This window comes from Thalassophryne amazonica, chromosome 12, assembly GCF_902500255.1.
Source record: "Thalassophryne amazonica chromosome 12, fThaAma1.1, whole genome shotgun sequence".
NCBI lineage: Eukaryota > Metazoa > Chordata > Actinopteri > Batrachoidiformes > Batrachoididae > Thalassophryne > Thalassophryne amazonica.
In genome coordinates, this window is record NC_047114.1 from 55,285,460 (window position 1) to 55,311,547 (window position 26,088).

The following is a 26,088-nucleotide window of genomic DNA, read 5'->3' on the forward strand; positions in this document are numbered from 1 at the left end:
ACTATTGTCTGTCCTGGTGCGTTCCGACCTACCTTGTTTAGTCCAAACCTTTGGAATTTTTAGTTTGGTCTAAACCAAGATAGTATGGGTGACAGCTGCATCAGGCCATGTTCCAGACCAAAACACCAAAACTTGGTGCGACCAAAAGAAGTAGTCTCAATTGAGATTAAACTGAACCATGGTCCAGTTCCTTTGCAGTGTAAAGACACTTTTTGGATAGTTCAGACCAATTCCACGAAGTTGAGGCAGATTATCGTCATCCATCAAACAGCAGAAGAAAAGAAACTGACTAATTTAATTATAGGCTACAACAGCTTTTTGCATTTTAACATTATATTAGAACAGGATGCTCTGACTCTGATGGTTGCTTAAAATGTCAATTTTTTGTGAGGTAGCTTAACTTAATTCATCTCTGCAATATCACATAAATTATTCATGGTTATCTGTTTAAAACCAGATGACTCTCTGCACTTAAATAGTCCATCTCTCGCTGCCTATCTTTTCTCCTCATTAAAAGTAAAGCAATATCTGTTTTGTCCTTGTCAATGTGGCAGATGATAACGGTGGAAAAACCTTAACTCTTGATGGCTGTCGTGTGGTGCTCACAGAAATACCATAGCAATAATAGTGTAGATGAAATAAAGGAATTAAGATCAGTCATTTGTGCTGACAAACTGACAACAAACCAATGTTACACACACACACACACACACACACACACTTATAAACCAGTCAATGTAAAGTATAGGGAGGGGCATCAGAAAGATCAGCATATAAGTATGGTATGAAAAATCCTTTATTGTGAACACAGCTTGACAGTGTGAAACCAAACAAATCAGAAAATTCCAGACTTTCAGGTGTGAAAACACCTTGACAAGTCTGCTCCCTACTAAGCTTGCCTTCTGAGATCTGACAGGATCAGGTGTGCCCTTTGTTATAACATATCATCATTAAAAATGTTATTTTTAGCTTTGATTCAAAACTATTAGAGAGGGTAAGCCACTTGTTTCATTTTCAATGTTTTCACCCATTGTTTGTGCTGTGAATTAATAGCTTCAGTTGGTAAGTAAGGCCAAACATTTCCAGTGCCAGGGTTCCGGTGGCTGGTCAGCAGTGAACCGCCAAATATGAGATTGCAAAGGTTGGTTAGCCTAGGTGAGAGCGGGGAAAGCTGCAGGGATCTGTGTTGTTGGAAGTGAGCTCCTCCAGGTTACAGCAGATGATGCTTTCCTGGGTTTGTACACAATATATGTTTCACTCTGGGAGACAGGTATGATACCTACTGTCTAGACTGACCACAATACTCAGTAAAAATAGACAAGGAAACAACGGTGCAAAACCTGCTGTATGTCCCGGAGCCACAAACTAAAATAATGGACTCATTCAACATTAACTTCATCTGACTTGGAAAACACAGGACAGCCAGTTGTCAGGTTCCATCAGGGTGAGTCAGTCGTTGTGCCACATTGTTAGCACAAAGTCAAGCACACTGTTGGACTCCGCCAACATATGTGCCTTGTCAGTAACTGTGATTGTTTTTTTTTTTGTGTGTGTGTAATCTTGGACAGAATAGCCAAAGGATGAGGTTACATTACTGCATTTTGCAGTAGATTTTCTTGTAGTTTTTCTGAAAGTGAACTCCACTGCTCATTAGGGAGGTCTGCAGCTGAATGTGAAAGGATGAGAATTAGAACATTAAATGTCTGTGGCCAAGACACAATGTTAAAAACTGACAGATTTCTCACTGTGGTTTGAGACTGAGTTGTTGGTCCAAGTGAAGGAAATAAGATGTTTTAATAAGTGACAACGAAATGCACTAATTCAAGCAGATATGTGTTGTCCTGAAAAGGCACCTGAGTCAGAAGGAAGAGTTTGAGATCTACCAGTCCATCTACATCCCTGAGAATGAAGAAGAATAAGGGCCTTTACTGTCACTGTACATACAGAGAAACACAGAATGAAATTTGTACTCTACATTTAACTCGTACTAATTACACAAGCCAACCACTCAGAGCAGTACACCAAGGGACCAACTCCAAATCTATGGAAGCTGAATTGTTTAAAGGTAGAGAAAGCAATAGATCCTAAGCTGCATGTTTCGATGGTAGGAGGAAACTGGAGTGCCCAGACACGAGGACACATGCAAACTCTACACCAAAAGCAAGTGGGAATTTAGGGGTGTGTGTGTGTGTGTTTATGTGCACATGCAAAAGTGGCACTCTGTCTTCACAGTCGAGTGGAGATACACACACACACACACACATACACACGCACACGCTCCCAGACAGACGGACAGCAGAGCCAGCTGGTTCACAGGCACTCTGCACACAGTTCTGCAAACACACAGACCAATGCACAAGGCGAAACAAGAGATCGCTACGTTTATTTCCTTAATGTCTCCGGTACTGAAAGCACTACTATTAAAGGGCAGAAATTATTGATACTCCAGTAATAATTTAGCACCAGGTCCATTTTTAATACCTGGTTTCAGTACCCATCCCTATGGGGATGTGTGGGATTTCAACACAGATTTTCTTGCTGTGAGGCAAGAGTGCTAAACACCGAGCAACCTTGCTGCCCAGAACTGGCTATTACATTAATTCTTTCATTCATTTTCCCTACCTGCTTACGCCAGTTAAGGGTTATAGGGTGCCTGGAGCCTATCCCAGCAGTCATATGGTGAGAGGCAGGGTTCACACTGAACAGGCCGCCAGTCAATCGCAGGGCCACATATAGACAGACAAATACAACCACACTCACACCTACGGTCAATTTAGAGTCACCATTCCACCCAATCTCTATGTCTTTGGAAGTGGGAGCCAGAGAACCCAGAGTTAACCCACGCAAACATGGTGAGAACATGCAAAGTCCATATCGAAAGGCCCAGGTGGGAAGCCACCGTGCCGCCCTAGCCAATAAGCCCGACTTACTGGCTAGTACATGCAGGTCATTTTTCCTTTGCATCAGATAGGCCAGGATGGAGGCTAAAGAATTACATGAAACCCATCAATGTGTGCATGGATCTGTCATGTTTTGAGTCAACCTTTTAACCATAGGCTAAAAAGTTGTAAAATCTCATATTTACTCGGAACAGTCATGTCATTTTTTTCACTGTTTCAAGCCTGCACCAATAGCTCTTCCTCTTCTTCTTCTCTCTGCTACTTCCATTTGGGGTTGCATGCATCTTCTTCTTTCACACCAACCACCAACCTCACCACATCCATAAACCTCCTCTTTGGCACTTCCTTTTTCCCAGTGGTTTCATCCTGATAGAGAAAAATTGCTATTTTTCACTGATACATCCATACTAATGCATGCTCACATCCTGTTTTTTCTGTTACTGAAACAGACTGTTCAACTGCAAAGATGTTCCACTTGTCATCTGTGTATGTGACATGCAAGACTGAGAACTGTGCCCCTTATAAGATCTGCCTAAGAAAGCACCTCTTTGTCAATTCAAGGACAGATGCACATACTCTATTCTCTGTGCTGAACCTTTGGACAAAATAATAAAATACATAAAAGACAATATGATATCTGCCAAATTTCTTCCACCACAATATTCTCCATCCAGAGCTGAAGAGACTGCATCCAGGTAAGGCTTTTGGTCCAGATGATGTGTGTCCCAGATTACTGAAGGCCTGTGCTGACCAACTGGCTGAGCCCCTCCAGAGGCTCTTCAACTCTAGCCTGCATTTGGAGAAGGCCCCAGTCCTGTGGAAAACATCACGTCTTCTTCCAGTACCCAAGGCTGGGCACCCAGCCGAGCTCAATGACAGCAGACTAGTGACCCTCACATTGCACAACATGAAGACTCTGGAGAGGCTGCTCCTTTGCCATCTGAGACAGCAGGTACAACATGCTCATGATCCCCTGCAGTTCGGGTACCAGGAGCGTATTAGAGTGGATAATGCTGTCCTCTACATACTCCACTGGGCTCACACCTACTTGGACAAACCGGAGAGTGAGTGATTATGCTATTTGACTTTTCAATCGCTTTTAATATCATCCAGCCTCTCTTCCTGAGACTGAAGCTAAGAAAGGTGGGAGTGCCTCCCTCCCTCACTGCTTGGATTACAGACTACCTGACAGGACAAGCACAGTTTGTCAGGCCGAGGAATTGTGTTTCAGGGACAGTGGTGAGCAACACTGGGGCTCCACAGGGGAGTGTTCTCGCCCCAACCTGTTCACTCTGTACACAGCAGACTTTAGTTACAAATTCTGAGTCTTGCCAAGTCCAGAAACATTTGGACGATGCAGCCATTGTGCCATGTGTGTGGAGAGGTCAGGAGGGGGAATGTGGAGACATGATGGGAGCCTTCAGTGACTGGAGTGAATGAAATGGCATTCTTCTGAACATGTCCAACACCAAGGAGATAGTCATGTACTTCCGCAGGTCCAGGTCTCCCTTGGAACCCATCAGCATCTGGGGTAATAGCATCGAGATGGTGTAAACCTATAAATATTTAAGTGTGCACCTGGATAACAAGCTGGATTGGTCAGCTAATGTGGATGCATTCTACAGGAAGGGACAGAGTTGGCTGTTCTTCCTAAGGAAGCTCAGTTCCTTTGATGTCTGTGGAGAGATCCTGCAGATGTTCTATCTGTCGGTAGTGGCAGCCATCCTCTCCTATGCTGCTGTCTGCTGGGGAGGCAACATCACAGACAAGGATGCCAACTGGCTGGACAAGAAAGTCATGAAGGCTGAGTCGGTGCTGGGAAGGAGCCTAGTCCTATTGGGGATTGCGGTGGAGAGGTGCAGGATGAGCAAGCTCCTAGCCATTAAGGACAATGCCACCCTGAGACACTGCGCTGATGAGCTGGCCCCAGTCTTCACAGGGATCTTGAACACCTCCCTGGAGTCATGCCATGTTCCAGTCTGTTTCAAGTCCTCCATCATAGTTCCAGTCCCCAAGAAACCACGCATCACTGGACTTAATGACTACAGGCCTGTGGCTCTCACGTCTGTACTCATGAAGACCTTCGAACGCCTGGTTTTATCCCACCTGAAGTCCATCACCGACCCCCTCCTGGACCCCCTGCAGTTTGCCTACAGAGCCAACAGATCTGTAGATGACGCCATAAACCTGGCCCTGCACTCCATCCTGCAGCACCTGGACTCCCCAGGAACCTACGCTAGGATCCTGTTTGTGGACTTCAGCTCTGCATTCAACACCATCCTTCCGGCTTTGCTCCAGGACAAGCTTTCTCTGCTCCACGTGCCTGACTCCACCTGCAGGTGGATCACAGACTTCCTGACGGACTGGAGTCAGCGTGTGAGGCTGGGAAAGAATGTCTCGAACACTCGGACTCTCAGCACAGGATCTCCACAAGGCTGTGTCCTTTCCCCTCTGCTCTTCTCCCTGTACACTAACTGCTGCACCTCCAGCCACGACTCCGTAAAGCTCATCAAGTTTGCGGACAACACCACCCTCATCGGACTCATTTCGGATGGGGATGAGTCTGCCTACAGGAGGGAGGTGGACCGGCTGGTGACCTGGTGCAGAAGCAACAACTTGGAGCTCAACGCCCAGAAAACAGTGGAGATAATCGTGGACTTCAGGAAAGCCACAGCCCCCCCGCCCTCCCTTGCCCTCACCAACAGCCCCATCACCACTGTGGACTGTCACTGCTTCCTCGGCACCACCATCACCCAGGACCTCAAGTGGGAGTCAACCATCAGCTCCCTCATCAAGAAGGCCCAGCAGAGGCTGTACTTTCTGTGACAGCTGAAGAAGGCCAAGCTGCCTGTCCAGCTGATGGTGCAGTTCTACACGGCCATCATCGAGTCCATCCTCTGCTCCTCCATCACGGTATGGTACACCGGGGCCAGGGACAGACACAGACTGCAGCACATTGTGGCCTCTGCTGAGAAGGTGATCGTCTGTAGCCTTCCATCTCTCCATGACCTGCACGTCTCCAGGACTCTGGGCCGAGCAGGTTGGATCACAGCTGACTCTTCTCACCCTGCACACGGTCTATTCGAACCACTCCCCTCGGGCAGGAGGCTACGGTCCATCCGGACCAGAACCTCCCGCCATAAGAACAGTTTCTTCCCCTCTGCCGTTAGACTCATGAACACCTCATAACTCAGTCACCTTAACCTTAACTCTGTCACTTTATCATTTTATCACAGGTCACTTTAGACAAATGTACTTTGGTTTTAATTGCACTCCTCCCACTGCACTGTTTTTCTGTTTTTCTGTTGCACACAGCCTTTCATATTTTATCTTATATTTGATCTTATTTTAGCACATATTTTATGTTTTATCTTAGCATTTTATAGTGCTTTCTGCTTAATGTTGCACCATTATATCAAAGCAAATTCCTAGTCTGTGAATCCTGTTCATTGGCAATGGCAATAAACTTCTTCTGATTCTGATTCTGAAATAAATGCTTGCCACCTGCTCCACCACATCCTGGCAGAGCAAAGCGGGAACCACAGTGGGCGGCTCATCTCCCTGCGCTCACAGACTGAATGGCACAGGAGAGCCTTCCTCCCCATAGCCATCAGACTGTTGACAACCTGCTTAACCAAGAAGGATCTGCACAGACATATGCATGTCTACAGCTGGAAAAGACACCTATAAGTAATGAGATGTGTGGAGAAGTTAGCATGGAAGAACTCAAGAATGCTCTGAAGTCAATGGCTAGTGGTAAAGCACCTGGTCTCAATGGCATTCCCTCAGACAACCTGAAAAATGGAGGCAAAAAGCTGTGCGAAGTTCTGCTAGACTTATTCAAAAGATGCCTACATTCTGGTAATGTGCCCCAAGACTATTGAGATGCTTTGATTATCACCATCTATAAGAGAAAGGGTGACCGCACAGAGTGCAGAAACCACCGGGGTATATCATTGTTGGCCACAGCTGGCAAAGTCCTTGCCAAAATTGTGCTGAATAGATTGAAATCATTGCAGAAGAAGTTCTCCCTGAATCTCAGTGTGGATTCTGGACTGGTCATTCCACCTCTGATATGATATTCACCCTGCGGCAGCTCCAAGAGTAGGCGGCAGAGCAACATCAGCCGTTATATGTAGTCTTTCTTGACTTCACAAAGACTTTCGACACCGTGAACTGCACAACACTATGGAAGGTCCTTGAAGTCTATGGATGCCCTGACAAGCTTGTTAATATCATCAAACAATTCCATGAGGGAATGAAGGCACAAATCTCAGTCGGCGGGGAACCCAGTGATGCCTTTTTGGTTAACCATGGTGTGAAGCAGGGATGTGTATTGGCACCAGCTCTTTTCTCTCTTTACCTAACAGCTGTGCTGGATATTATGAAGGGCTCAACAGGGGTGTGTTTATCCGCACAAGAACAAATGGCAAACTTTTCAACTTTGCCAGGATTCGCGGCCATACTAAAATACAAGTGTTGTGTGTCAGGGAACTGCTTTATGCTGATGACTTGGCTCTTGTAGCCAGTAATCAAGTTGATTTGCAGCAGACTGTGGATCATTTCTGCTCTGCAGTTGATATGTTTGGATTGAAAATCAACATCTCCAAAACCGAGGTATTCTAGTATCAACCTCCTCCAAGGTTCACTGAGTTACCAGAGAGGATTACAGTCCTTGATAATCCACTGAAGACAACCAAGTCTTTTATCTACGTGTACCAACACAAACTCTTTAGGTTTGGAAGTGGAAAGAAGTATTCTGTCTGCATCTCTCTGGAGCTTGCCTGCCCTACTCTATTGAGTGTGTGAGTCTTTACCACAGACACATCAAGGCTCTGACAAGTGTTCAGCTTCACCATCTACGCTCCATCCTCAAGATCAAATGGCAAGATCACATACCAGATGTCGGGGTATTGCGACTTGCACATGCAGTCAGTGTTGAAGCCCTTATAAGGGTGATTCTTTAACTACGGGCATTATTGGCCTTGTAAATGTAATTTCCACCACACCATTGCCTTACAATATAAAGCGCCTTGGGGCAACTGTTTGTTGTGATTTGGCGCTATATACATGTGCTCTGATGTCACTGTTTATCTCCATAGAAACTACCCAAACAATCTTTCATACAAACTGCTTAAAGGGACATTACAGTGTTGTGGTGGAAATTACGGCAATAGTGTGGGACAACTACATTTTGTTTAAAAAAATGACAACAGTTGTATGACATTGAATACCCCAATTATGTTTTGATTATTTTAGTGATATTTTATTCAGAGATATTTTAAAACATTAGAAAAAATGTTTCTTTACCATTCATTTTTATCATTGAAGATCAAAAGTCTGGGTGTGGGACAATGCAATATTTGCAATATTTGCATATAATAATGCTGAAAAAAAGGTGAAAAAGTCATCATAGACTACTAGAACAAATTTCTTAACACACCTTCATTGTAAAGATAACTATAAAAGTGTGAAATTTCCCCTTTTTTCTGTTTTTCATACAATATGATCAAAGGACATAAGTGCCCGTAGTCTAATGCTGCGTTCACACCGGGTGCGATCAGACGCTACAAATTCGCGTGGGTCGCCAGGCGACGGACGCGCCTCCTTCACCCGGTGTGTCGCTCTGCTTGGGTGAACTTTCGCTGCGAAAATTCGCCCCGGTGCGTCATCAAATAGGAGGAGCTTCCATTCCGCTCGCCGGCTCCGGTTGTCAGTCAAGCTAACATGATGGACCTTGATCACACGGAGCGAGTTGTTGTGAAAAGCTCCCAATACAGAGAGTAGCATTATTTGCGCAAGAGCTGTGTCTGGGTGACGGCCGCTTTCAGCGGTCCTTCCACCTCTGTGGGACCCAGTTTGAGGATCAACTGTCCCGTTCGCGCACGCACATGTAAATAATAAAAAAAAAAAAAAAAAGAACGAAACTCCGCTGCTTGCTGCAGCTGGCTCTTCCCCCAAAAAACTCTGTCATAATTGTGTTTAGAAACCAGTCACCATTTGCTTTATTATATAGCTGTGTAGTTAATAAGTAAAATAATCTCCAGGATGATTTGCGCACGCGTGCACATAAAAGAAAAAGAAAAGGAAAAAGCGCCGCTCCTGCTGCTGCAAGTAGGGCTGCTGCTCGCTCCAAAAACTCTGTCATAATTGTGTTTAGAAACCAGTCACCATTTGCTTTATACAGGTATGTAGTTAATAAGTAAAATAATCTCAAGGATGATTCACGCGCGCACGTAAAATAAAAATAAAAAGAAATTCCACTCCCCGCTGCTGTGGTGCTGCTGTTCGCTCCAAAAACTCTGTCATGATTGTGAAATAAAGGACAAAAGAGACATAAGTCCTGCTCACAGGCTGCTACCAGATACAGGACATGTATCTTCAGTCAAACTCCAGACATCTCCACGTCAATCATTCAATCAATCAATCAATTTTATTTATATAGCGCTAAATCACAACAAACAGCTGCCCCAAGGCGCTTTATATTGTAAGGCAAGGCCATACAATAATTACGTAAAAACCCCAATGGTCAAAACGACCCCCTGTGAGCAAGCACTTGGCGACAGTGGGAAGGAAAAACTTTCTTTTAACAGGAAGAAACCTCCAGCAGAACCAGGCTCAGGGAGGGGCAGTCTTCTGCTGGGACTGGTTGGGGCTGAGGGAGAGAACCAGGAAAAAGACATGCTGTGGAGGGGAGCAGATATCAATCACTAATGATTAAATGCAGAGTGGTGCATACAGAGCAAAAAGAGAAAGAAACACTCAGTGCATCATGGGAACCCCCCAGCAGTCTAAGTCTATAGCAGCATAACTAAGGGATGGTTCAGGGTCACCTGATCCAGCCCTAACTATAAGCTTTAGCAAAAAGGAAAGTTTTAAGCTTAATCTTAAAAGTAGAGAGGGTGTCTGTCTCCCTGATCTGAATTGGGAGCTGGTTCCACAGGAGAGGAGCCTGAAAGCTGAAGGCTCTGCCTCCCATTCTACTCTTACAAACCCTAGGAACTACAAGTAAGCCTGCAGTCTGAGAGCGAAGCGCTCTATTGGGGTGATATGGTACTATGAGGTCCCTAAGATAAGAAGGGACCTGATTATTCAAAACCTTATAAGTAAGAAGAAGAATTTTAAATTCTATTCTAGAATTAACAGGAAGCCAATGAAGAGAGGCCAATATGGGTGAGATATGCTCTCTCCTTCTAGTCCCCGTTAGTACTCTAGCTGCAGCATTTTGAATTAACTGAAGGCTTTTCAGGGAACTTTTAGGACAACCTGATAATAATGAATTACAATAGTCCAGCCTAGAGGAAATAAATGCATGAATTAGTTTTTCAGCATCACTCTGAGACAAGACCTTTCTAATTTTAGAGATATTGTGTAAATGCAAAAAAGCAGGCCTACATATTTGTTTAATATGCGCATTGAATGACATATCCTGATCAAAAATGACTCCAAGATTTCTCACAGTATTACTAGAGGTCAGGGTAATGCCATCCAGAGTAAGGATCTGGTTAGACACCATGTTTCCAAGATTTGTGGGGCCAAGTACAATAACTTCAGTTTTATCTGAGTTTAAAAGCAGGAAATAAGAGGTCATCCATGTCTTTATGTCTGTAAGACAATCCTGCAGTTTTAACTAATTGGTGTGTGTCCTCTGGCTTCATGGATAGATAAAGCTGGGTATCATCTGCGTAACAATGAAAATTTAAGCAATGCTGTCTAATAATACTGCCTAAGGGAAGCATGTATAAAGTGAATAAAATTGGTCCTAGCACAGAACCTTGTGGAACTCCATAATTAACTTTAGTCTGTGAAGAAGATTCCCCATTTACATGAACAAATTGTAATCTATTAGATAAATATGATTCAAACCACCGCAGCGCAGTGCCTTTAATACCTATGGCATGCTCTAATCTCTGTAATAAAATTTTATGGTCAACAGTATCAAAAGCAGCACTGAGGTCTAACAGAACAAGCACAGAGATGAGTTCACTGTCTGATGCCATAAGAAGATCATTTGTAACCTTCACTAATGCTGTTTCTGTAATATGATGAATTCTAAAACCTGACTGAAACTCTTCAAATAGACCATTCCTCTGCAGATGATCAGTTAGCTATTTTACAACTACCCTTTCAAGAATTTTTGAGAGAAAAGGAAGGTTGGAGATTGGCCTATAATTAGCTAAGATAGCTGGGTCAAATGATGGCTTTTTAAGTAATGGTTTAATTACTGCCACCTTAAAAGCCTGTGGTACATAGCCAACTAATAAAGATAGATTGATCATATTTAAGATCGAAGCATTAAATAATGGTAGGGCTTCCTTGAGCAGCCTGGTAGGAATGGGGTCTAATAGACATGTTGATGGTTTGGATGAAGTAACTAATGAAAATAACTCAGACAGAACAATCTGAGAGAAAGAGTCTAACCAAATACCGGCATCACTGAAAGCAGCCAAAGATAACGATACGTCTTTGGGATGGTTATGAGTAATTTTTTCTCTAATAGTTAAAATTTTATTAGCAAAGAAAGTCATGAAGTCATTACTAGTTAAAGTTAAAGGAATACTCGGCTCAACAGAGCTCTGACTCTTTGTCAGCCTGGCTACAGTGCTGAAAAGAAACCTGGGGTTGTTCTTATTTTCTTCAATTAGTGATGAGTAGTAAGATGTCCTAGCTTTATGGATGGCTTTTTTATAGAGCAACAGACTCTTTTTCCAGGCTAAGTGAAGATCTTCTAAATTAGTGAGATGCCATTTCCTCTCCAACTTACGGGTTATCTGCTTTAAGCTGCGAGTTTGTGAGTTATACCACGGAGTCAGACACTTCTGATATAAGGCTCTCTTTTTCAGAGGAGCTACAGCATCCAAAGTTGTGCTCAATGAGGATGTAAAACTATTGACGAGATACTCTATCTAACTTACAGAGTTTAGGTAGCTACTCTGCACTGTGTTGGTATATGGCATTAGAGAACATAAAGAAGGAATCATATCCTTAAACCTAGTTACAGCACTTTCTGAAAGACTTCTAGTGTAATGAAACTTATTCCCCACAGTTTTCAGGGAATACTGTTAAGTCTTCAATTTCCATACCATAAGTCAGAACAAGATCTAAGATATGATTAAAGTGGTGGGTGGACTCATTTACATTTTGAGCAAAGCCAATTGAGTCTAATAATAGATTAAATGCAGTGTTGAAGCTGTCATTCTCAGCATCTGTGTGGATGTTAAAATCGCCACTATAATTATCTTATCTGAGCTAAGCACTAAGTCAGACAAAAGGTCTGAAAATTCACAGAGAAACTCACAGTAACGACCAGGTGGACGATAGATAATAACAAATAAAACTGGTTTTTGGGACTTCCAATTTGGATGGACAAGACTAAGAGTCAAGCTTTCAAATGAATTAAAGCTCTGTCTGGGTTTTTGATTAATTAATAAGCTGGAATGGAAGATTGCTGCTAATCCTCCGCCTCGGCCCGTGCTACGAGCATTCTGGCAGTTAGTGTGACTCGGGGGTGTTGACTCATTTAAACTAACATATTCATCCTGCTGTAACCAGGTTTCTGTAAGGCAGAATAAATCAATATGTTGATCAATTATTATATCATTTACTAACAGGGACTTAGAAGAGAGAGACCTAATATTTAATAGACCACATTTAACTGTTTTAGTCTGTGGTGCAGTTGAAGGTGCTATATTATTTTTTCTTTTTGAATATTTATGCTTCAATAGATTTTTGCTGGTTATTGGTCATCACTACATATACATATAGGTATACGTAGTGACGTATATGTCACTACATATTCAGTCCCTGATTGGTCATCGTGGCGCGACGAGACGAAAAAGTTCAGATTTTTGAACTTGGGGAGGAGGGCAGCATGACGTGAGGCAACGTAATATCGCGCCACAAATGCGCAAAACACTCAAAATCGCTTCACTCACGTCGCTTCACTCGCCTCCATCGTGTCGCGCTGCGCGGTTTGGCGCCAAAACGCGTCCTTACATAGGGATTACATGGCAACCTGTGGCTGCAGTCGCTCACGTCGCGTCCGGACGCACGCTACAAATTCGCGTGGGTCACCAGGCGACGGATGCGCCTCCTTCGCCCGATGTGTCGCTCTGCTTGGGTGGACTTTCGCTGCGAAAATTCGCCCTGGTGCGTCATCAAATAGGAGGAGCTTCCATTCCGCTCGCCGGCTCCTGTTGTCAGTCAAGCTAACATGACAGACCTTGATCACACGGAGCGAGTTGCTGTGGTAAGCTCCCAATACAGAGAGTACCATTATTTGCTCCAGGAGCTGTGTCTGGGTGTTCCACCTCTGCGGGACCCAGTTTGAGGATCAACTGTCCCGTTCGCGCGCGCACATGTAAATAATAAAAAAAAAAAAAAAGAAAGAAACTCCGCTGCTTGCTGCAGCTGGCTCTTCCCCCAAAAAACTCTGTCATAATTGTGTTTAGAAACCAGTCACCATTTGCTTTATTATACAGCTGTGTAGTTAATAAGTAAAATAATCTCCAGGATGATTTGCGCACGCGCGCACATAAAAGAAAAGGAAAAAGTGCCGCTCCTGCTGCTGCAAGTAGGGCTGCTGCTCGCTCCAAAAACTGTCATAATTGTGTTTAGACACCAGTCACCATTTGCTTTATTATACAGCTGTGTAGTTAATAAGTAAAATAATCTCCAGGATGATTCGCGCGCACGAACGTAAAAGAAAAATAAAAAGAAACTCCGCTCCCCGCTGCTGTGGTGCTGCTGCTCGCTCCAAAAACTCTGTCATGATTGTGAAATAAAGGACAAAAGAGACATATAAGTCCTGCTCACAGGCTGCTACCAGAGACAGGACATGTTCACATCTTCAGTCAAACTCCAGACATCTCCACGTCACTACATATTCAGTCCCTGATTGGTCATCGCGGCGCGACGAGACGAAAAAGTTCAGATTTTTGAACTTGGGGAGGAGGGCAACGCGACGTGATGCGACGCAATATCGCGCCACAAACGCGCAAAACGCTCAAAATAGCTTCACTCGCATCGCTTCACTCACGTCCATCGCGTCGCGCTGCGCGGTTTGGCGCCAAAACGCATCCTTACATAGGGATTACATGGCAACCTGTGGCTGCAGTCACTCGCGTCGCGCCCGGTGTGAACGCGGCATAAAGAATCACTCATAAATGTGTCACAGCTTCGCTGGGCAGAGCATGTATGTCGGATGCCCATCAGTAGACTGCCAAAACCTGTGTTCTATTCAGAAATACAACAAGGCAAATGGAGCCAAGGAGGACAAAAGCTGTGGTACAAAGATGTTTTAAAGCACCACATGAAGAGAACAGGCATTTCACATGATACCTGGGAAGAGGATGCTTTCCAGAAAGTCAAATGGTGTGGATTACTGAAGGAAGCCTCGGTAGCCATAGAAGAACATCGCCAGCAAGAATACCAAAAATACATGACCTCTATGACACAGTGGCTGCGCCAGGCTCTTTCCAGTGCAGCAGTTGTCAAGGTTTTTGCAGATTCTGTGTGGGTCTCAAAGCCCAAGTCCTAAATAACTCAACTCAAGACAAGACTGTCATCTTCGATAACGAAGGACAGCCATATATATAGACTGTTTAACAACTCAGGCAATGGAAGAGGCTCCTGAGCTGGCTGTTGCTGCCCCCTGACACCTCACATTGGCACTGTGCAATGGACTGATCTCCATCTATTTTCTAAATATTTCTTATTCAATTTATTTATTGATTGCATTTTTAACCTTTTATCAATGGGCTGTCTTGCATGAACTGCATGTTTGAGATCTCCCCAGAATGGCTCAATGATATTAAGGTCAGGAGACTGGGATGGGCACTCCAAAACCTTCACTTTATTCTGCTGTAGCCAAATGGAAGGTCAACTTGGCCTTGTGTTTTGGATTGTTGTCATGTTGGGACATCCAAGTATGTCCCATGAACAACCACACTGCATTTTTCCAGAGAGTCCTGTATTTCAGCTGAAGTTATTTGTGGTTTTTTTTCTTTGCATCCCAAACAATTTTCCTGGCTGTTGTTGCTGAAATTTTTGTTGGTTTACCTGACCATGGTTTGGTTCCAACAGAATCCCTCATTTTCCACTTCTCAATTACAGTTAGAATACAGCTGATTGGCATTCTCAGTCCCTTGGATGTCTTTTACTATCTCTTTCCTGTTTTACACAGTTCAATTACCTTTTCTTTGACAATTCTATTACTTTCCCTATGACTCAGAAACCAGAAACATCAGTGCAGCACTGGATGAAAGACGCAAAGGTCTTTCAGGAGCTTTAGAAACTCACTGACCTTTTATACACACACACTGATTACAAGCAAACAGATCACAGGTGAGGATGGTTTTGTAGCCATTCAAACCCTTTTGTGTCAACCTGTGTGCATGGTATCAGTCCAAAATCACTAGGGTATGTAAATGTTTGATTAGGGTCATTTGGTTAGTTTCTGTCGTCATTACAATTTAAAAAAAAATAGAGTAAACACAGTTGTTTGACAATAAATGGCTTCACACAACCACTAGCCACGAATGAAAAAAAAAGGTTTTGTGTTCATTCATATTCTCTGAAAAATGGGCAAGAAAATCTAAAATTCTGGCAGTGTATGTAAACGTTTGAGCACAGCTGTATGTCAGGAATTTTGATAAAATGTTGGTGACAGTGTAATTGCGTGTGTGGAATGTTGGTGATATGATTGTTGTGTGGGCCGCCAGAAGAGGAGGTACTGCTGGCCCACCACCACAGGGCGCCCTGCCTGAAGTGCCGGCTTCAGGCACGAGAGGGCGCTGCCGCCTCAGGAACAAGCCGTGGTGACAGCTGTCACCCATCATCCGTGACAGCTGTCACTAATCATCACATCTGGTATAAAAGCAGGAAGACACCTCCACCAAACTGCCGAGATATCATATTCATCTGGAAGTAATATCCTCAGCCTTTTGTGATATTTGTAAATCTGTTATTGTGAGTGTTTGCAGGAGTACCGGTCCGTTTAGTGGAGGCTGTGCAAGACGGCGCTCTTTTTCTTCTGAGGGACCGCTGCAAAGTGTTGAGTGAGAGGTGGAGGTGGAATTCCCACCAGGATTGTTACTGGGTGTTCATACACCCACCCTTTGACTGTCTTTTGCTTTCTGCCAGCAGTACCAGATCCGACACGCCGGGAAGGTGGCCACCTGGGGACTCCGGGACTTGGCGGCTCCAGTATTCCTCGGGTTCGGTGGTGGTGGAAATCGTGTGGTTCCGGTTCGTTTCCAGACGGGCGTCTCCTATCGTCGAGCCTGCCCACACGACACCTTTATTAATTGACTGTTGCACATTCTGAATCTGCTGTGTTTGGTTGTGTCATTCACAACAGTGAAGTGTTATAATTTGACTCCTTCCATTGTCCGTTCATTTACGCCCCCTGTTGTGGGTCCGTGTCACTACACTTTCCCAACAATGATGGCAGCTTTTAGAGTCAGCCAATGGCAGAAATCCTTGCAGGTGCTTCTCAAAGCTGGCACGGCATGTTTGGCCAGGTGCTGAGTTGTTACCCTGATGGAAGTATGCACTCTCAAAGCACACATGTATTTCTAACTGCATCCTAATTGGCAGGATAAAAGTGATTGTGCACAAAATCAGATACCCCACTGAAAACTGGTAACAACATCATCATATCTATGTGAAATATGGTAACATTCTCCAGAAACTTCATAAGATTTAAGTCACTTCTGAGCATCTGCATCATTCTTCTTTTTCAACACTGCTGGCAGCTTTTTACCTCATTCTTTAGAAAAAGCAATATGTCTTGTCACAGTGAAATAAACTTTAGAATGGATTATTTACCTCTCTGCCAAAAGTACTTAAAGCGAAAGAAAAAGTCATGGGGACGGAAGAGAGAGTGAAAGTAAGGTGAAACAGGGAGAAATTGGCTTGCAAGCATTTGTGCATGGTTGGGCAGAGATCGCTGAATCAATAGGCTGATAGAGGGCTGACAGAATGACAGCCAAATGCCGATCACTGAAAGACACCCAGGAAAGCGAGAGGGTTCAAGACCGATGGTAAACAAACAGACAGAGAAAGAGGCAGGCTGACAGCCGGCGGTAATGAATGATAATTGTTCACCAAGTAGCTGCTCTCAAGATGTGAAGGCAAACACTCATCGCCGTCACGTCAACCCTCCACACAGCGGCTGCAGCCACGTGAGCACACACGCATACGCACACACTTTTGCTGACAGAGAATCGATGTGCAAATACACACAACAACTACTCATAAATTTGCACAGTATACAGCATGAGCTCACAGTCTTTAGAGGGGTCGTATTTTAAATATGGAGTCAATATACATTGACTGAATTCTTTAAGAATACTGTCACTGTCAGAGTCTGCCAGCTTTCTTCTACATTCTCTGTATGTCAGCAAAAAGCTTCCTTTTCATGTGCTGATTTAATCCGATGGTACAAAAAGTCACTTGGAGCAAAGAAGAATACAATGATTGTGACAATCCTGTCATTTTATCTGTTCGGAGGCTTTTTTTTTTTAATCACACGATTTCATATTTAAAACATAAAACTGGACAATATCATTTATTAAAAAAAAAAAAAAAGCTAGTAGCTGTCTTGAACATGACGGTTCACCTCCAGTGCATGGCTTCTTCTGACATGTCTTTCTCAAGTGGCATTGTCCTGCAGCCTCTGTACACCATCCCACTGGATTTGAATTGAAACAGTCAAGATATGCTTATAGTATAGAATTTCACCTTTAATTCAAGGGGTTTAACACAAATAACACCATATTCCACAGGGCATCATTCTACTACTATCATCCATGATCAAAAAAAGTGCAAAAATGGGATGAAACAGATTGATCTGGTTTGCCTCCTAACAAGCTGGTTTTAAAGAGCAGACATGGCAACTGGCTGGTTTACAATGTGCAGACCTGGCAACTTGCCCAAAAACAAAAGCTAATGGGTCTCATTTGAAACTCTGCGTGATATTGTGGGATTTGACCACTTTTGGGGACAGCCTGCTGTTGCGCAACACAAACACAGCATAATTTCACACAGAAAGATGGTGTACTGTTTTGTTTTTGGGTGCAATCACTGAAGCAGTCACAAAAAGTGCAAGGGTTTTTGTTTTTTTGGTTCCCTGTGGAGAAGAGAAGACGAGGCAAATGACAAAGTAGCCACAGTCTCTCGCCTGCACAACTGCCTTGACATGTTTGAGCTTCTGATCATGAACAAATCACATGTCCATTTTCCACTGCATCGTCACTTTTTCTTTGCATTTTCACTTTGTTTGACTTGTAATTTGCCCAAAAACTCAGACAAAATGCCATGTTTCCAATGGGGACATAGGAGGGCTGTCCCCAAATGTAGGGTTATTGCGTCATATTTTAACATTTTAATACCCACCCTCAAATGAGAATGCACTGCCCAATACCCCTATTCCACAGAGCACCTTTCTTTCCAGTTTCATCCCAAAATGCAAATCAGGGTGTGCGTTGAGGTTTGTCAGTGCCAAAATAGAACACAAGATCCAGGCAGCAATGAGTCAGAAGGATGAGTTGCAAAGACCAATGTGATTTAATGTTCACTTGGTGACAAACAGGAGCGTGGGTATAAAGTCCAAATCAAATCCAACACAGGAATCCAAACACGGACTCTACACAAAAATAAACTATGAATTACAAGGGATGGAAATCAGTTCTGAAAGGTACTTACAATCAGGGATGCTGATAACACTAGGGTGGTCCCGAAAAACAAACTTCAACTTTTTCAAGGTGCTTCTTAATTTTTTGGTTCCTTTATGGGTAAAAATAAATTGGGTGAAATTTCATGATTTTGTTACATCTACCTCAGTTCACATTTTTGAGGCATTCAACATCAACATGGACTTCCTCATCAAGGACCCCTCAGAGTGGGAGGATGACCCATCATTCCAGTCATCACAGCAGGTTGTGGATTGCTGCTGTCAATGATTTTGCTGAGCGAGGAGTTGCACTTATCCAGGGTTACAATCAGATCGTAACGAAGGATGAACAGCAGCGCCAATAACTACTGCAAGTTGTTGAGTGGTATCGACGTCAGTTTCTGGAGGTGAAGAAAATTGGAACCAAATGCCACTCCCCATGACTGTTTTCACAAAATAGGTGGACAGTGACATGTAATACATTTTTTATCTCTCCTAGGTGGTCAGTTAAAGCAGAAAGGATTGTTGTTTCAATTTGCTTTTGACCTTGGACTGGTGTGATGGTTCGTCTTTCAGCTCAACAGGACAATAACCCTAAGCACACAGCCAAGATATCAAAGGAGTGGCCTCAGGACAACTCTGTGAATGTGCTCGAGTGACCCAGCCAGAGACCAGAACTAGATCCGATTAAATATCTCTGGACTCCAGAGATGGTCAGTCCACAGTCTGGAGAGATCTGAAAATGGCTGTGCACCAATGCTCTCCAACCAAGCTGATGAAGCTTGAGAGGTGCTGCAAAGAAGAATGGGCAAAACCACCCAAAGATAGGTGTGCCAAGCTTGTGGCATCATATTCAAGAACATTTGAAATAGCACCTTTGACAGTTGTGATTGCTGTCAAAGATGCATCAACAAAGTATTAAGCAAAGGGTGTGATTACTTATGTACTTGTGATTTCTTAGTTATTTTATTCTTAATGAATTTGCAAAAATTTCAAATAAACTGTTTTATGGGGTGTTGTGAATAGAATTTTGAGGTGAAAAATGAATTTGCTCCAGTTTGGAATAAGGCTGTAACATAACAAAATGTGGAAAAAGTGAAGCGCTGTGAATAATTTCCGGATGCACCGTACATACAATTTTTCCAATTTTTTTCATTGGAGCTAAAGACAAAAGTTTTGCTTTAGTACATGCTTGTTTGATGATTAATTTTAGAGCCAATTAGGAATATCTTTTTATAGAACGTCACTAATTAAGGGGCAAAAAAATCATGAAGAGAATGAAAACCTTGAGGGGATAAATGCAGCAGTCACAGTCATGCGAAGTCTGAAAAAGAAAAAAGCCCTGAAACAGTAAGAGCTCATATTGTCAGCAGCATGTTAACCAAGCATGTATTGGTAGCCCACAAGGCACTGACTCACCATTACAACCTGAGGGCAAAGGTGCAGAAGAGGCAGCTTGGAGGAACCATTGTAAAATAATGAATATACAGCTGAGAAGTACCTACTGCTCTTACTTGATCTCTACAATCTGGCTGCAGGCAAGTGCACAGAGGGCAGAAGACCAGCAGAGAGACTTCTTTTAATGGGCACAGATCATTTTGAAGCTAAGAACAAAAGATCTGCAAAGCTCTGAGGTGTTTGGGGATCTTAAGGATGTAGGAGATGTAAAGGTTTATTCTCTCACAGCACGTTTGTGCAGCATTAGATGGTGCAAGGTTGAGGTTGAAAGCCCGTGCATGGAAGGTCTTAATCGAGCCCTGGCAACTAGACTAAGTAACACCCACACATGCAGACAAATAACTGCAAATGTCTTCCTAATGTCTGCATATTGATGTAGAGGAGAAAAAAATTGTATGAACATACATAAACTGTCAGTTTAATCTCTAAGGCGAACTGAAGTAGTGATGATTCATCCTGTGATGTTGAATGGAAAGCTGAACCCAAATGCAGGACACAGACTCAGGATATATCAGACTTGACTAATGGGCTGTGTGACCTTAAATAACTCTTGATGCATTGGAGGTGATGGTCTAGTGGTTAAAGCGTTGGGCTTGAGACCAGAGGATACTCGGTTAAAATCCCAGCCTGACCAGAAAATCACTAAGGGCCCTTGGGCAAGGTCCTTGCAGATGGAAAAGTGCTATATAAGTGCTATATATAAATGCAGTCGATTTACCATTGTGCACACCTGATTTAGTTCATTAGCAGTGGGAGGAGCATAGAGAGTTGGAAAACATGCAGGGCAGGTGATCTGCAGGAACCGGGTTGATGACCTCTGCTTTAAGGGAATCCAAGCTCACCAACTACTGGTACAGCTCAACATGGCAACACCAGTTTAACATTTGTAATGTGATGCATATGACAACTGCAAACAAAATATTACAGTGTCGATAATCGTGCTATATGGTGGCTGACCTTTACGGTCATTTACAACATGTAGTTATTTTCCACTTGACATAATAACATAATTTGCTTCAACTAATATGTCAAGAGTGAATTACTTGAGGTGAATCCAGTCAAGTGAGAGTCTGGTTAGAAGCTTTTGGAAAGTTGGGACACTGGAGTAAAACAAGAATAAGAAAGGCAAAGAACTGTGACTGAAAAATAACCTGAAGAAAAATCGGTCAAGTATGACAGTGTGTTCTTCACTGTGGGTTGTGACTGAAAGACTGGGAAGAGGGGCTCAACTTCGTGAATGATTCCTGAAAACATTGAAGAGCTCCTCCAAGGTCAGAAATGTAAACCCACAGCTCATGTGAAAGACACAGCTTAACGTTTCCTGGGGGTCTCTCCACAGCCACGTTAGGATGCATGCTTGCAGAACAGACGGACATGAATTATTGGAAGGTGGACTCCAAGGACCAAACACAGGGCAGAGGATAGCACATGCATCTCCAATGGAGAGCGAAGGGAGAAAACAATGAAGATGACAAACATTAAAGAAAGGTTGCACCAAATACTACTCTTATTGGTCCAGGAGGAAATGCTTCATTTGCATTAAATACTAAACTGTTCCAGATAGTCTTTTTCTCCATGTGATGCACAGACCTTTTGAGTTACTATGAATTATTATCCTACTTCCTTATTTATCAAGCACACGGCATATTGTTTTCACTGGTGAGTGTGTGTGTTTCTGTGTGTCTGTGGAGAAGATTTTGTCATGGTTGGACTTTTTATTTTATTCTGAGTTATTGTATTTTGGGTTTTATTGTTTGACATTTGGATGTTATGTGTTGTGTGGGCTGCCAGAAGAGGAGGTACTGCTGGCCCACACCAGAAGGCGCCCTGCCTGAAGTGCGGGCTTCAGGCACGAGAGGGCGCTGCCGCCTCAGGAACAAGCCGTGGTGACAGCTGTCACCCATCATCCGTGACAGCTGTCACTAATCAACACATCTGGTATAAAAGCAGGAAGACACCTCCACCAAACTGCCGAGATATCATCTTCATCTGGAGGTAATACTCTCAGCCCCTTTTGTGAGATCAATAAATCTATTATTGTGAGTGTTTGCAGGAGAACCGGTCATTTTTGAGGAGGCTGCACAGCCTCCTCAAAAATGACGGCGCTCCTTTTCAGCTGAGACCGCTGCAACGCGCTGAGTGAGAGGTGGAGGTGGCATTCCCACCATTGTTACTGGGTGTTCACACACCCACCCTTTGACTGTCTTTTGCTTTCTGCCAGCAGTACCAGATCCGACACGCCGGGAAGGTGGCCACCTGGGGACTCCGGGACTTGGCGGCTCCAGTATTCCTCGGGTTCAGGTGGCGGTGGAAATCGTGTGGTTCCGGTTCGTTTCCAGACGGGCGTCTCCTATCATCGAGCCTGCCCACACGACACCTTTTATTAATTGACTGTTGCACATTCTAATTCTGCTGTGTTTGGTTGTGACATTCACACCAGTAGTGTTATAATTTGACTCCTTCCATTGTCCGTTCATTTACGCCCCCTGTTGTGGGTCCGTGTCACTACACTTTCCCAACAGTTATGATTGGTTTTGTTCTCCCTGTATTCTCTTGTCCTTTGTCTGGGGGTTTGGTGTTGGGTGTGTCTTTCCTGTTTGTCTTCCATTTGCCACACCCCATTTCTGATCTTTCCGCCTCACCTCCACTTATCATATCCTGTATGTAAGCCCCACGTGTCCCTCTTGATAGGGGTTGGACCTTATTCTTCTCTGGAGCTGGAATCCTGGAATATATGGAGCAGGAACCAGGCCCAGGTGGGACGCAGAGATCCAAGGACGAGGAAGTAGGAGGACAGAGGAGAACAGAGGTGAGTGATTGCACTCATAACACTGGAAGCCCTCAACACAACAGTTCACTATAGGCTTAAGGCAGGAACGTGCACAGTCCATGAATTGTCTTTATTGGTCAGCTGCTGCGGGTCTGCGGGTGACACAGTTCCAATTAAGCTGGACTTGACTTTAGAAACTACTTGGAAAGTTCTTAGTGGTTCTGCATCAGAACACATACAGTTCTTGGAAACAGTTCTTGGTACTAGTTCTTGGAAACAGTTCTTGAATACAGCTCTTGGAAACAGTTCTTGGTCATGCACAGTCACAAACAGGGGTAGTGTGAGAACAGGATCTCACAGACATGCAGGAACTTAGCTGAACGTGGCAGACTTATGCGCTCTGAGGCTGAGAGCAGATGGGTTCAGAGGGTCATGCAGAGGGTGGCGTGGGAGCCAGGAGCATGCAGCATGGAAGCCACGCAGGAAAGCATTTGGAAGCACCAAAAGATCAACGAGCTCTAATACAGGAATTAGAGGTCGAGAGGTTACCTTGAGATGAGCTGCAGGAAGCTCAGATGTCAGAGCACATCGTAGCATCAGCATAGACAGGATCATGGATTTGTCATGGAAGACTCAGGAAGTATCATGGAAAGTCACGCAAGACTCTCGCGAGTCAAGGTCAATGAAAACTCTGGCAAAGACTGAGCTCAGAGCTGGGGTTTAAGTAGCCGGCTCCTGATCAGGAGCTGATGAGCGTCAGATGTGAGGAGAAGATGAGCGGCAGATGTTCCTTGGCTCTGCAGTGCGCCGCCTGGAGGGAAAACAGACAAACTACACACAAGAGGTTCCAGTCACTGTCGGGAAGGACACACGGTCGGACAGGCATGAACAATCCCGCTGCAGCAGTCTTGTGCACGCTCATGTGTGCGTGCACAAACACAGTGCGAGCAGATTAGAGGTGTGATACCACATTGCGCTCACACAGCAACAGAAGCAATTAGATGTGCAAATGTACATAAAACAGCAAAAACGTGTAAGGACAAAATAGATGAGAGAGCACAGAACATTATACACTCAACAAAATATAAACGCAACACTTTTGGTTTTGCTCCCATTTTGTATGAGATGAACTCAAAGATCTAAAACTTTTTCCACATACACAATATCACCATTTCCCTCAAATATTGTTCACAAACCAGTCTAAATCTGTGATAGTGAGCACTTCTCCTTTGCTGAGAGAATCCATCCCACCTCACAGGTGTGCCATACCAAGATGCTGATTAGACACCATGATTAGTGCACAGGTGTGCCTTAGACTGCCCACAATAAAAGGCCACTCTGAAAGGTGCAGTTTTGTTTTATTGGGGGGGGATACCAGTCAGTATCTGGTGTGACCACCATTTGCCTCATCATGCAGTGCAACACATCTCCTTCACATAGAGTTGATCAGGTTGTCAGTTGTGGCCTGTGGAATGTTGGTCCACTCCTCTTCAATGGCTGTGCGAAGTTGCTGGATATTGGCAGGAACTGGTACACGCTGTCGTATACGCCGGTCCAGAGCATCCCAAACATGCTCAATGGCTGACATGTCCGGTGAGTATGCCGGCCATGCAAGAACTGGGACATTTTCAGCTTCCAAGAATTGTGTACAGATCCTTGCAACATGGGGCCGTGCATTATCCTGCTGTAACATAAGGTGATGTTCTTGGATGTATGGCACAACAATGGGCCTCAAGATCTCGTCACGGTATCTCTGTGCATTCAAAATGCCATCAATAAAATGCACCTGTGTTCTTCGTCCATAACAGACGCCTGCCCATACCATAACCCCACCGCCACCATGGGCCACTCGATCCACAACACTGACATCAGAAAACCGCTCACCCACACGACGCCACACACGCTGTCTGCCATCTGCCCTGGACAGTGTGAACCGGGATTCATCCGTGAAGAGAACACCTCTCCAACGTGCCAAACGCCAGCGAATTTGAGCATTTGCCCACTCAAGTCGGTTACGATGACGAACTGGAGTCAGGTCGAGACCCCGATGAGGACGACAAGCATGCAGATGAGCTTCCCTGAGACGGTTTCTGACAGTTTGTGCAGAAATTCTTTGGTTACGCAAACCGATTGTTTCAGCAGCTGTCCGAGTGGCTGGTCTCAGACGATCTTGGAGGTGAACATGCTGGATGTGGAGGTCCTGGGCTGGTGTGGTTACACGTGGTCTGCAGTTGTGAGGCTGGTTGGATGTACTGCCAAATTCTCTGAAACGCCTTTGGAGACGGCTTATGGTAGAGAAATGAACATTCAATACACGAGCAACAGCTCTGGTTGACATTCCTGCTGTCAGCATGCCAATTGCGCACATGCACGCCTGGTACTACAGCTGAAATGATCATAACGTCCCATATTGTGTAATGAAAATTCACTTTGGTATGTCTTCTATAATACATTCCAATTCTAAGGTGGAACTCTACTAGTGTATACTAAGGTATATCTAAATATCTAAAAAAAAGAAGAGCAGAATAGAGTAGAGCTTAGAACCTAAATATTACTACAGGAGAAGATTGTAGTATATGTATACCTAGTCTGTAGACTAGTAGTAAAAATAAATTATAGCTAGTAGGCTAAGCTATAAATATTGTTATTTTATTATAGAAACAGGAGTTATGATGTAATATGTTTAGGTATCTATCTAAAGTTCACCCTGATAGTTTACTCTAGGAAGACAAAATACATATTCTATATGCTATCTAATGGAAAACCCAAACTTAGATACTATATGTTGATATCTATTAAAGAACCCATAAACTAAAGAATCATGGTCGATGATTTTGTGCAGCTTCATGGCTGCGGCTCCATATATCCGACCTGTGTACGACATGCCGTGTGAATGATGCGAGCAGGATCAGATGGCAGTGCGACCTTATCTTGCTTGCCATTCTAATGGGTTTCCTGCACAAGAGGCACTGGAATGTACACAGTAAAATCACGAGTGTTCGTTTTACACTGGTGATTTTACTGTGTAGAGTGCAGGTGCTGTGCCCTAATGGATGTGGCGACTGCTGTACGAGGAGTTTGAGTGCAGCTCTGATTATCCACGAATCCTTCTTCATGCGCCATTCTGCCTCAGTCGTGTTATGTGTGAAGGGGCCTTTACATAAGACTGGACTAAATGAGGAAAAATAATGCACGGTGTGATTCATAAGATGTGTTCTCCACAGCACCTGCAGGTGCAAGATCTGGTTGTCTTGACAACAGGTTTGTCTTCACAACAACTGCGG